The 13,621-nt window shown below is 33.4% G+C and overlaps 1 protein-coding gene across 1 annotated transcript in view; it reads left to right on the plus strand.

The window, feature by feature from the left end:
- Positions 1 to 283: 283 nt before the first annotated feature.
- Positions 284 to 13,621, plus strand: part of LOC118264925 ((11Z)-hexadec-11-enoyl-CoA conjugase) — a 49,784-nt gene continuing 36,446 nt past the window's right edge. Inside the window, exon 1 of the mRNA XM_035577589.2 lies at positions 284 to 590. The gene's annotated coding sequence lies outside the window, so the exon portion shown is untranslated. The remainder of the gene's footprint in view (positions 591 to 13,621) is intronic.

Here is a 13,621-nt window from a genome sequence, read left to right on the forward strand (position 1 = left end):
TTATGTTTTTCTTTTCATAATGTCTATAAATATTTTGAAACTGTTGATTAATCGCATCTCCATCAGTTTTGGTTGAAGTCAATATTTGTATCGTAACAATTCAGCTCTGTGAGACACTCAGAATGAAATATTCAAATTGCGTAATGCATGCATAATGAAATATATTTTCGTGCGGTTTGGTGGAGCAGTAAAAATATCTCGAGAGTTGTCGTTAGAATGATCGTCCGTGTGAGTGTCGTAGCGGAGACATACTAGTGGAAGTAGGTAGTGCAGTGTTTGGTCGGCCCCGACCCCATCCCATCCGTGGTGTTGTGCCACCAGTCCACCATAGAACGCCGCGCGCGCCGCCTGTATCGCACCACCACACCACGTGCCCGACAACCGCACAATTGCGCGCCGATTGTGTAAACGTGAATTAACCTAGGATTTCGTCGCGCGCGAAAAGTGACAAGGTCGCTCTAGATCGAATATTTTTTGTCGAATCTGTGTTAACACCAGTGCCACGGAATCGCTCAAGGACCAGTTTCTTCCGTCAATGCTGTTATCTGTTACCAGTGAATGTAAATAATAGCAGAGACATCGCTTTTCAGGTAGTATGTCAAGGACTTTTTATGCCCACTGCCCACATCTAAGTTAGCAATAAGATTGTTGTACAAGAATACTTGTGTGTGTGTCATATTTAATGTTTATTTACAATTAATTTTGTAAATAAACAAATACCTACTAGAAATCTCAGTTACATCCATCTATTTACCAATTTTGAAGGGACTAGTAAAATGGAAGTTAACTTAAAACTGTTGCGTCTGCGTTTTGTATCTCTCTGTCATCAGATTTGGGGTTCGATTCTGTGTGGGAATACAGTAATTTGAATTGCAAAGTGGATTGTTAGTTACTCAGCTGGTAGGCGGGTGAATATTTCGGTAATAAATTAAAAAGTAGGCGAGTGTATATTCATTAGTAGCATATTAACTAAACCAGTAAATGTCAGCCTAAGAGTTACATCAGTCTTGAAAAAGGCTTGTCTATCTTTCCAAGTTTTTTAAACATAAGTTAGGTAACTTGATTAAATGATTACTCACTCACGTAACACCTGTTTCATCTCTAGACCACAACTCCAAAATCCTATCGGTCGAGATTATGCCATCACTATCAGAATCAAACTACACTGTATTATATCATTACAATCCTAACGAAATCCATTAAACATTTACATACACCAATTTACTTAGATCATAGCGTTCTACCTCATTCTTTATCTAACATAAACATTTGATAGGGACTAGTTTTACGAATGGTTGTTCGTAAGGTTCGTTCCATGGTCACTGAGATCGTTAGAATTAACGCATAAAGGTGGGATTTGAGTAACTTTCTCTTTTTATGTCGCAACCGATGGTTACGAGATTCTCACGTCTGATAGAACTTGTTACTTCGAAACTATGAATGTTTGTTGTTGTTTTCGTTTCTGTTTTGTAACATGTTCGTTTGTTTGTTTGTTTGATTTGTTTTTCATTGAGTTTCGTGGTTGTTAGTTAATTTCATTGATTGTTAAGCCTATCTTCAGTAGTGGACGTCTTGTGGTTGTGGCCTATCTTTTTAGCTTTCTAATTTCTAATGCTGATTAACTACAAACCACGATTTACTCACGTAAATTAATAGAGAAAAGTTCTACTAGTTTCGATTCATTGCTCATAATGAAGAGAGTCTCGAAACTAGTAGAGCTTTCCTCTATTAATTTACGTTGAGTGAACTGTGATTTTTAGTTGTAGTTAAGTATGTCTCACGATAGTTATTATAAAAATATTTTTAAGTTGATGTTGCATTTACTCAATATTCAATAACTTCTCTGTATTTTCAAATATATATTGTGTATGAGCCATAGGCAGTAGACAAATTATCACATAACTGATAAAAATCCGTCTACGAACTTCGATTTCTAACAAAATACATAGAAAATAAGGTTATGTTGTTGTTGTTGTCCTAAAGATATCAATTGAATGAGAATCATCAAATTGATAGAACCGACCTATCTTACTTAATATTGATAGGTAACTGACCTAAAAGATAGGAGAATTTATTTTTATTTCATAGGAATGTGGGTCATAGACCTCTACAATAAAGATTATAATCGTCAGCTGTCTCGCTGCGTGCACAATGGGTGGCCCTTTGGCCCTAAAGTTAAATTGACTTGTTTTTGTACTGCGTCGTTTAAATCACGGTTTAAATAGGACATCATCAGTTAAAAAAGCTGTCTTGAAGATTTGAGATCTTGGATTTATGTATTTGTTGGCCAAAAGGTAGAGTCAGAACCAGGTGGAATTTTGCTCAGTTCTGAAATGTAACATTAAGACAAAGTAAGTAAAAAAAAAATAGATCTGATGACTTCAAACTGAATAATATAAGATATTTTAAGGTTTTAATACAAACATCCATCCTTATTTTAGAGAAAAAAGTGTTAGGCCTAGTTACTCCACGTTGCGTCATATGACTAATGCACGCATTCATCAAAAACGATAGACAGATTTAAGCCTCGTCTTCACTAGGAACATTTGTGGAGCGACATGTTGTGTTAAAGTTGCCGCTTCGTGAACAGTTTTCATTGGTTCTAAGCAAAATGCAAGCATTTGTCAAGGACGCGTATTGTTTGTGAAGGATGCATGCATTCGTCAAATGACGCAACGTGGACAGTTACCCTCAACATGTCGCTTCATGGTATATTATTATGTAGGCAGTTGGTCGTTACCGAAATGTTTGAATGTGACAGCAATTAGGCCTCACTCGAGATGTTCTTGATACTTGTCGTGTAAATGTGCTTATCCAAATGTCGTTATGGAATTTTGACATCGATTTTGCAAAGGAACGGGACATAATATTATGCTATTTATTATTTAAGTATTGATGTATACATACTTGTAAACATCGTTTTGAAATATCATTCGAAATTAAACATTTCGAAATAAGTTTCCGATATTTCGGCACTGTTGCAAGCGCCATGATCATGGATGAACGGTAAATATCCCGTCTTGAGTTCTAATGATATTACTAGTGACCATGTCAGTTTAAAAACTTATATTGTTTTGAAATAATACATACTGAATTTTCCGTAAATAGCTAGGTAACTTGTAATGTTTTGACATGACTAATGAGTCATTCCTTATAGGTCTTTCCATAGGACTAACTTGCAACGCTGACGTGACGTTGACTGAAAGGACTTCATACACCTATTATCCTCCTCGGTCCATCCTTTAGAAAATCATACCTATCAAGAATATCAATTGAATGATGGTCTTAGTCACAGAATTTTTGTTTGTTTACAACAGTCTTGAATCAAAAGGAAAGTTATAATTAAATTAATATTTCTAAGTACAAGGAGCAAATCAATTAGATGCCAGCACTTACATATAAAAAAAAAACATCAAGAAAATTAGACATAATAACGATTAAATTACGGAGTAATTTCTTGACATGACATTATGTCATATGTCCTTTGAAAGCACATAATCAAATTATAATATGTAATAAAAAAAGTGTTTATTATTATAATTATAACACACCTGACATAAAGTTTTACAATAATTGTTCTCTTACCAATGATTGTAGACACTATACCTTTGCTACTATTTACCATTGTAGAAAATTTTGTATATAAAAATATACCTATGTAAATTTATGTAGGTACGATTATATCTATGACTATGACAGAATGTGTGTCATAGGTGCTCATGTCAAGTACGTTACTAACTAATCAGCTGTTAGTTCGTATGACAAGTGCTGTGCTTGTTTGCTAACAATTTGTTAACATTAGATATTTTAAACAATAGGCGTGCCCTTGTTACTCATGCGTACGGTGCGTTGCGATCCGCACGCCTCAAAGAGTCATCAGACCACCACAGATGGGGCCCAGTAAGGCTAATGCCTGACCCGAAGCTGCGGGCTACCTAGCGATTACCGAGGCTCCGGAACTAGGCGGTTTTTAGTCAGAAGGAGCCAAACACTCCCTCTCGCCTCACTCAAGGCGGAAGAAGTCATTGGATGATTTTCCTCCATTGGCTGACTCCCCCCCCCCAAAGTGTGCCCTTGTTCATGTACCCATGTATTCATGTAGCGGAACCTACACCATAGTTGGGCAATGGTAACTGTTGGTACAATTTTGTAACAGGTGTTAGGTTTGTTACGAGAATTTTATTCACAACACTTTTACTTTACATATTTAGGTTTTATATATTTTAATTTTTTTATAAAGCCACCCGGAATTTTTAAAATATTTGATGTCTCTTTCAATTCTAACATCTTCATACCTATTCTATAAATATTTAGAAATAAAACGTGGATGGTAACAATAGACTACAATGTTATGTTTTTCGCTTATGCGCATAATTGTTTGACGAGGAACTCGACTAGTTTCGAGCCATTCTATAGGCTCATATTCAAGAGCAGCATTCCGCGGCACAAGACGCAGCGACAGACGTGGGTCTAACTAGTCGTGTTCCTCGTTAAACAGTAACGTGAGTAAGTCAAAAAATCAATAATTAATTTAGTATCTATATCTCAGTCTTACAAAAGTTATAATATATACGATTACATCACTACTTACCATCAGGTGGGATTGTAGTCAAGCATTAGTTTTTGTCGAATTAATAAAAAAACGTAGAATACAATGGATTTTTGCTAAGAGAAGAATAAAAAAATGGCAACAACAATAACAAAGATTTGCTACTAATAACTTAGTCAGGTCCTAGAGGTAACATAAATTGAGTGACTTTATACGTTCATTGGCCTTTGTGTGTCCATCGTTTCAGACGCGATGAACTGAAAAATTACCACACAGATTTCATATAGATAGGTAGGTATAATTTTCACTAATAAACAGGGATGACACTGGGGATATCAAAAGATAAATTACAGCATAGAAATTATATAGGTATTGGACTAATTAAGAAAAATCATGATTAGTAGAACAACAGGGATGATGACGGGGTATGAAAATTAAAAATCGAATTAGTCCGTCAGTTAGGTAATGAAAAAATATTAGACACGTATTTTTTTATTTTGTCATATAAGATAACAATACCTAGATAAAACGATTCAAAGTTTAGGAGTGAGAGTAAATACGTCATTTCTACGTATAAAATGTAGCTAGAAATGACGTCATGCGATATAATCAATATAAAAATAAAATAAAATTCAAATCGATATATCCTATACCTTGAACCTACATTTTTTACAAATAAATGATTTCTATTTCGTTTTCTATCTTCGAAAGTATTTGTTTCCGTAAGAAAGTAAAAAATACGTACATATCTGGGGGCACGGCAGTGCCCCGCCAAGTCGAGCAAAAAAAAGCGGCACGGCCGTACCATCCTTTTCTCGAAGCAATTCGGGCCTTTTTCGACCCCCTATAATTCGGTTGTGGATAAAGCAAGAAACCTGAATCTTCAGTAACTAATCCGGCATTGTATAAACACGGAATATTTAAAATTTCAGTCAATTTGAACCAGTAGTTTAAGAATGACAACTTGTTAAAGTTTCTAAATTTTGTCACTCACTGACTCACCGATCATCAAAAGTCCAAGGCACTTCTAGCAGACTTAGAAGCTTCATATTTGGAATACATATAGAGTTTAGTGTCTTAATCATGGGAAAACTTAAATATTTTGTAATTTCGGTCCAGTTTTCCAAATACACCAACTGCATCAATAACTTTGTAATCCCATATAAATATATGGGATTACAAAGTTATTTATGCAGTTGGTGGTTGGTGGTGGTTATAAATTTAATACAAAAAGAAAGGCTCTACAAAAAGAAGTGAGATCCCATCAAAAACATCCTGTAAAAAACCCAAGTCTCGCAGCTCAGTCTTTCTACCGTCAAAAGTTGTGAGATTCATGTAATACCAAGTCGGTTAATCTATTTAGTGTCTACTTGAAGGACCTTCTGTCTTAAGTTATTACATAAGTTATTATCATGCCAATATTAAAAATATTTAACGTTTTAAACAAATAGATCGACTTGGACATCGCATGAAAACAAAATGAATATTACAATATTATATTAGATTCTTTAGTCTCTCGCGCAGTCGCGCCTCACGCGATTGAAACTCTCGTTCCTGTTGGTCGCTGGCCCGTCGTGCTGTGTAGTGTGATACATACTAATAATCAAATCAAGCGATGTCCAAGTCGATCTATTTGTTTAAAACGTTAAATATTTTTAATATTGGCATGATAATAACTTAAGACAGAAGGTCCTTCAAGTAGACACTAAATAGATTAACCGACTTGGTATTACATGAATCTCACAACTTTTGACGGTAGAAAGACTGAGCTGCGAGACTTGGGTTTTTTACAGGATGTTTTTGATGGGATAAAATATTTGAAAATAATCTACAAGACGGACAATAAAATAAAAATTAGTCATCAACCCTATTTAAATATTACACCTAACTAGAAAATACATAATTTTTACTACTGAAGGCAATGAGTATGCAGAAAAATGCATTTTGTATAGATTAACCGTCCCTGAACACGCTATTGCAGTAAAAACTAATAGGTTAGTTGACATTCGACTAATGAGGTCCTTTATCAGCAAATTCAGTGTTATCAATAGTTTTTTAAATTACAACTGACTGACGTAAGAGTAATTACAGTCGAAACATTGCATATTTTTTTAATGAAGGTCACTAAGGTCGCAGTCAACTAAAAATCCTAGCAATTCTTGGCAAAATGCCCGTATAAGTACAGTGTCTGAGAACAAATTCTAGGACCAAGCATGTTTTAAATTTAATTAAAAGGCGATAGGTAATATGAGACAACCTTTGAGACATGCAATATTAACTCTACCTAAGTTTAAATTTAAGTTTTAATTATTACTTGAAAATATTTAGTAAGTATGCTAAGCTATAGCAGTCGTTACAACATGCATTCAATATTTAAAAGTGCCTAACGTAATTTGGCCAATATTGCCAGCCTGCCAGGTCAAATGATCAATAAAGAGTAGCCATGAGCGAAATTGATACTGAATGGACTTTAGACATGCATCATTAGCCATTGTATAATAGTTTTCGACAAGTGTTCTGTTTTTCTAGAACTAGTAAATATTCTAGAACTTTCGTAAATAGATTCAGGACTAAAGACTTGAATAAATACTAAACTTTTCATCCTCATCATCTTTCTGTCCTTATCCCAAGAATAAAACTATTCAATTCTCCTCTAAAGTTTGCTTCTTGTACAGTCAGTCACGTTATTTGGTATACAAAGCGTGTAGCCAAATGCCATTTAGCGCTTGTTTACAAAGAGAGTAGAAAACTAAATTATATGAGATTGACGTAAATTTTGACCCTCGTCCGTGTTGACACTGACAACTGTCAAAAGTGTCAAATTGTGGCTAGAGGTTCAGGTAAGAAAATCAAGTTTTGTTTGTGCAATGCTTTTCAAAGATGCTAGGAACTGTCTGTCTGCCAAATCTCTATAGTGAATGAATCTCTTTATGTGCAGACCAAATAATTTAGCTGACTGTACATAAAAATGCTCAAATCAAGTACCACTTTCTATACTGTATTTTATATCGTATGTAAGAATGTAACAAAACTTGATAATAACTAAAACAGCTGTTCCACTAAGTGATTACTTTATTCCTCGCCCTTCATGGTAAAAACTGTTGTATGTGAGGGCATTGACCACATAAATTACAACCACACCTACATTCTACAAAACGTACGCACGTGTTCTATTAGAACATAGCATTTTAGAACATAACATAGTCCTGTTCTTGTCAGATTTCATGTTTTTGTATAGAAAAGACAGAGACGTAAAATATGTTCAAATGCGTGCTTTGAATGAATAATTTATCTCGGATTAATTGATATTGCGTTAATGCCTGCTTATACGTTTTTACTATTGCTTGCTTGCCTTAATTAACTCATGTTAATTAGTAATGAAGCATTTAAAATTACAATGTATAATTTGTACCAATTATCCATTTTGTATTTTTAACAAAATCAATTTTCTGCTCATCAAAACACCAAATAGTTTGACAGCCGTTCAAAAGACAATCAAAACAAAATGTTGAAAGATTATTCTCAATAGCACAACGACAGCAACTTGCTAATTGAAATACAAAACGTTTGTTACAATAGCTGAAGGTCACTTCGTAACATTGGTAGATAAATAAATGTATTAATAGGACAAGCTATATCCATTTTGTAGGCTATTAACGCTAAAAGCCTACAACCTAATTCTTATGCATGGAGTGTTGATCAGAAAAGCGTATGACGTCATAGTTTCCCTCTTTATACTTTCTCCCTCGTCGCTGGAGCGTTCATTGGATACTGGCCTTGATGCGCATCAATATAAATATGACACAATCTAGCCAATGATGTCATTGCAGAGAACATATTAAACTAAACTTCACATACTATAGCGTAAAGTCACGTGTACGAAAGATGCCTCGTTTTTTGCACATGCATGCATAACAGTTGTGTGTGAATGTGTGTTACAACTATAATTATCTGTTGAGAAAATTACTGTTGGGATTTTCGAAATTTTCAGAGTTATTAAGTCTGTTTTGATGCTCAGTACTACATGTAATCAAAACATTATCTCGAAAAAAATGGAACTGTCTACACTAATGGAATTACCTACTTAATTATAGGATAGGCTAAAGCCTAATTACACCAATTTTCTCGCATGATTCAAGAGTGAAAATCGCTGAAGAACATAATTTTTCTTATATAATAATAATTATCTCAAAACGAAGGAAAACATTTAAAGATGCTTACGTAAAAATAAGTGAGAAATTGTATGAAGATTTTTTTGTAGATACAGTTTAGATAAAGTACTTACCTAATGCTTTATATCTTTACACGTGGCATATAATGACTGCACATGTATACATGTAGGTATATACATAAAAAAGTATAAATGAAATGGTAACAAGGAACATTATCTGTACCATAAAACGCGGATAATTTATCTTAGGCTAACACTAAGATTTAACATCACTATAATTGTATAATTATAAGCAAAACATGACTTCAGACTTTCAGTGCCTATTTATTAAAATTGTTATGTGATTATGAAAGAAAATTAGTGTGGTAGGGGAATTTTCTCTGCAAAGTGCTTGTAGTAGAAGAAGCTTATTAGTTTTTACTTGTTGTTGAGACAATTACCTACGGATATTATATGTTTTAATTTTCGTCGCTCTATCATCAATCATCCACTTTTCCATACTATTCTTTCTTTCTTTAGTCGTCATCTTCTTTCCCTAATCCTATCCTAAATATTCGTCGTTGAACGAAAACGAAACGAGAGCGTGTAAGACGCTCTGATTGGCCGGCACGAATGAACCTACCAATAAGAGCACCGAACGTGCTCTCGTTTCGATCTCGTTAAACATAAAACAAACTCGTACTAAGTGCTCTGACGTCTGTACATACACGCGTCACCATCACCAATGCAAACGTTCATATTTATTTTGTTAAATAATATGGGTCGAGGCGCATCAAGCAGTAAGACCCTGCTCGTATTAAAAACAGTTTTATTGATAAGAAGATAGAATATATTTTTCAAACAGACACGGTGACTACATAATTAATTAGATGAATGTGTGTGTGAAGGGAGTCACTGACACATTGATGTCCAAATTGCATAGTAACACGGTGCTCAAGGCCACACGCGAGTAAAGTAATGAATTAACTGTATATGTTGAATTTGTTCATCTTTGTGTGCTAGGTACTTAATTTTGTCATTGTATTTGGGTCTTTTAATTTGTACCCGCGTCAATACAAATAGTTTAGAGGTTGTTGACATACATTTTTCTGTATTTACCAACGTGATGAACGACTGCCTAGGAGATGTATTTTGAAATTATTTGGAGCAGGTTGCGGACTGTGCATTTAGAGATAGATGTAGTTTGTTCTTTTAAAATATCTTTTCATTTCTTCTATCATCATACATACATAACTTCACACCTCTCTCCCATGGGGGTAGACAGAGACATTGGACCTCCAATTGCTACGAATCTTACATACCTCTTTTGCTTCATCAACAGCCTTTTCATAATGCTCATCGGTTAAAAGTTCTTCTATCATCATATGGTTAAATATCACATAAAAAGGTAAAAATGTATTCTTTAATAATGCGTTTTTATTATAACTCTAGTTTTTTTACCTACTGTTGTGTTTGATAATATTTTTTAGTATAATTCTACTTTTAATGTATTTAGATAATAATAGTACTTTACCAAAGATACTCCTGTAATAGAGCTCAAGAAATGGGAAAAAATACATATAAAATGTAATAAAAACCTAACTTTTTCCTCTTCATTGAAAAACCCAGATAGTTAGTCTACCTACACACAGTCTGAGCCTAGAAATGAATACAAATTAAGATTGTAGATAACAATAGGTACTCAGTGTTATCTGTGCCATGTGTGGAATGTTTAAAAAGTATTGCTTTATTCACACATTGACTAAGCTGACATAACCATATTAAATAAGTCTTTCAAGGTAAACTGGGAGGGAATTACAGTGACGTCATCGTTCAGTTTCCTCCTTCAAAATGTTTTCCTTATAATAAAGAACCCTTCAAGTTATATGCTCAGTGTTCTTAAACTCGTTGTTAAGGAAATTAACTTATAATAATACTTCGAAATTGATCATTATTTGAAAATATGTAAAGGAAATAATCGAATATTAAATTATGTTACCAACCTGAGTTACTAAGATTAAAATAATATAAAGGGAATTATTAAATATTAAAAGTCCCCTTAGACTTTTAGCCCTTGAAGAAAATTATTCAAGACTAACCCTTAAACGGCAGATACTTAATGTACTTATAAGTTCTCTGGCGTTGCAATTGTGACCGTCAGGTGATCCATCTGGTCGTTTTTTTTAAGGTAGCTGGTAAACGAGCAGACATCTTATTTCGAATAAATAAAAAATGTCGAATGGTAGACTGATTTCTATGACTGTGTAATAAATTAGGTAATTAAATAATAAGCTATAATAGGAATATTATCTAATATGTGTAAATAAGTAGACTCCATATTTCCAGGAAAATGCTAACAAGCAATTAATTATATATCCTTCCTGATATTCTATGATATGGGAACCAGGAAACGATGTTATACGTTATGTGTGAACATACTTATGTTCACAATTTTATATTTAACATAATCCTAGTACAGTAGAACTCCAATTATCCGAACTCCGACTATCCGAATCGCCGATTATCCGAATCACAAAAATTGTCCAAAAAAGTCTAAGTGCGCTATTATTCCCCCCCCCCCGCGATGCCAGTGTTTGCGCGTCAAGTCTTGACTTGACTTGTCTTAACTTGCCGTTGTGCCTACACTGACTTCCCCCCGCAATTTAATTCAATAAAAAAATAGTGCAATATCAAAACGTAGCTTTTATTCTCTTCAATGGCATTTTTTTTTTTAAATTCCGATTATCCGAATATTTGATTATCCGAATGGGTCCCGGTCCCCATTAATTCGGATAATTGGAGTTCTACTGTACCTATTTATTTCTAAAACGGTTACCGTTTTAAAACAACTAACTAGACGGGCTTTGTCATCATCTTTATATCGCCATATCACAAACAAACAAAATTTTATCAAAATATATTTTCTAACTATGCAACGTCACGCATTTTATCCCCGAAGGGGTAGGCAGAGATAGAAGTCCCATTTAATAAGGGGTGAGGCAATTCTGTAAATGTTCAGTAGCTTTTGAGTTTATTGGTAATAGACAGACAGACGCGATGGAAGACTTAGTATTATTAAAATGTTATAATTTACTGTAACTGTCAGAACCTACCACTATTCTATTGATAACTATCATAGCGAAATGATAACCGATTAAAAGGATTAACGCTTTTAAACAAACAAACACAAACTTTATTACACAAACAATATAGACCAAAATATAGTTCATCTGAATCTCAAATCTAGAATGAGATATTCAAAAGTTTTACATATCATTTTTTCGCGTGTAAATAAGTGGAATGTATGCGATTACTAAAAATAAGCTTCCGACCAAAGTCCACATGCAAACCGGTCGTGACGAATTTGTTTTTGTAATAAATGTTAAAATAGTTTCAAAATTACACAAGTCGATCTTTCTTAAATGGTTGTTTATCAATAGTTATTCCATATTTATTTAACGAGAAATATTTTAATGTATGTAAATTACCTTTTACATACGCTTCCAAAATTTGCTCTGACTATTTTAATGATTGTACGTTATGTCATTGTATAATACAGGCGAAATATAGATCATTCATTAAGTCTCATTTACTGGTAATTGGTGAATATTAGTAGGGAAAAGTTCTCGAAAGAATGTTTAAAAATATTAATTCCGAATGGTCGTAAACTTTACAGAGTAAATAAATGTTAATATATGAGTGTAATAAATAACTTTTTGTGTAATGATGTAATATTGCCTACTGTGAATAATTCTTCAATGAAATACCTACTTATGCCATACAGTTATAAATTGTGTAGATACATGTATATTTTTATCTGTCTATTTAACTCTTTTGGCTTACACTTTTCTGAAGAAAAATAGTGCTTGTATTTCCAGATATTATCTTATTCAATTAAATATACACGCAAACAAAAGTTTCTGGTCTGTTTTTGAATTGGACATCTTTATTACAGACAAATTTTGTCGAAAATAATTTAGTAATATTTTCCCCCTAATAGACAAATATCCTATTAGAAATTAGACGTTCAAAATGTATCCTCTAGCAGTTCAATTTGGTAAACTACAACCCAAACTGATTTATCTAACATTATCAGCATAGAAAGTGTCTACAAAAGGGGCTTTTATAATGAAAATTGGTAGGAACATAATAACATACAGTGACTATGACAAATAACGAAAATTTTCCACGTCCTATAACAAATGAATGCTTTATATTCTCACTTTTAGGACCGCGACCGTCTGTGTCTATTGTATGTACATATGACTACACATCACGCTATTAGAAACTAGTATAACTAGATCGCTGAATGTGTTAAAGGATCATATAAAGCGAGACCATTATAAACTGGTTCTGTATAGTTCGATGTGTACAATTGTGAGTCATCCTTGCGTTGGTCTAGTATGACCTCAGTCAAGGCCGTACTAATTAATATCCATCTCGTTTCTCTGTTTATTGACGCTGTAGACATGTAGGAAGCTTTGTGTGTACAATCTTTTCTAGTATTTGTAAAGTATGATCATTAACTGTGATTCTTTTTAATTGTTTCGAGCTTTCGCCTAGGACTTTGTTCTAGTATCAACATAAATATGTATATGTTTTACATTCCTATAAATAACATCTGAGTATCTTAATTTTAAAGAGTTATATAACAATTTTAATTTTTAATGGTATATAAATTGACAAACGGTCCTAATTGATTCTATAAGATTTTTTGACTTACAATAATTATTAAATTCAGAATTATAATGGACTAAATTTTTAAATAAAATAATATACCACATGTAATTTACTACAATTCTTGCAAATAAATAAATATCATTTCATTTCACTTAATCTCATTTCATTTCATTTCATTTCATTTCGGAAAAATCTAATAATGCATTTTCCAAAACGAGTAATTCAGTTTGAGCAATCTTTCA

Source organism: Spodoptera frugiperda, chromosome 28, assembly GCF_023101765.2.
Source record: "Spodoptera frugiperda isolate SF20-4 chromosome 28, AGI-APGP_CSIRO_Sfru_2.0, whole genome shotgun sequence".
Lineage (NCBI taxonomy): Eukaryota > Metazoa > Arthropoda > Insecta > Lepidoptera > Noctuidae > Spodoptera > Spodoptera frugiperda.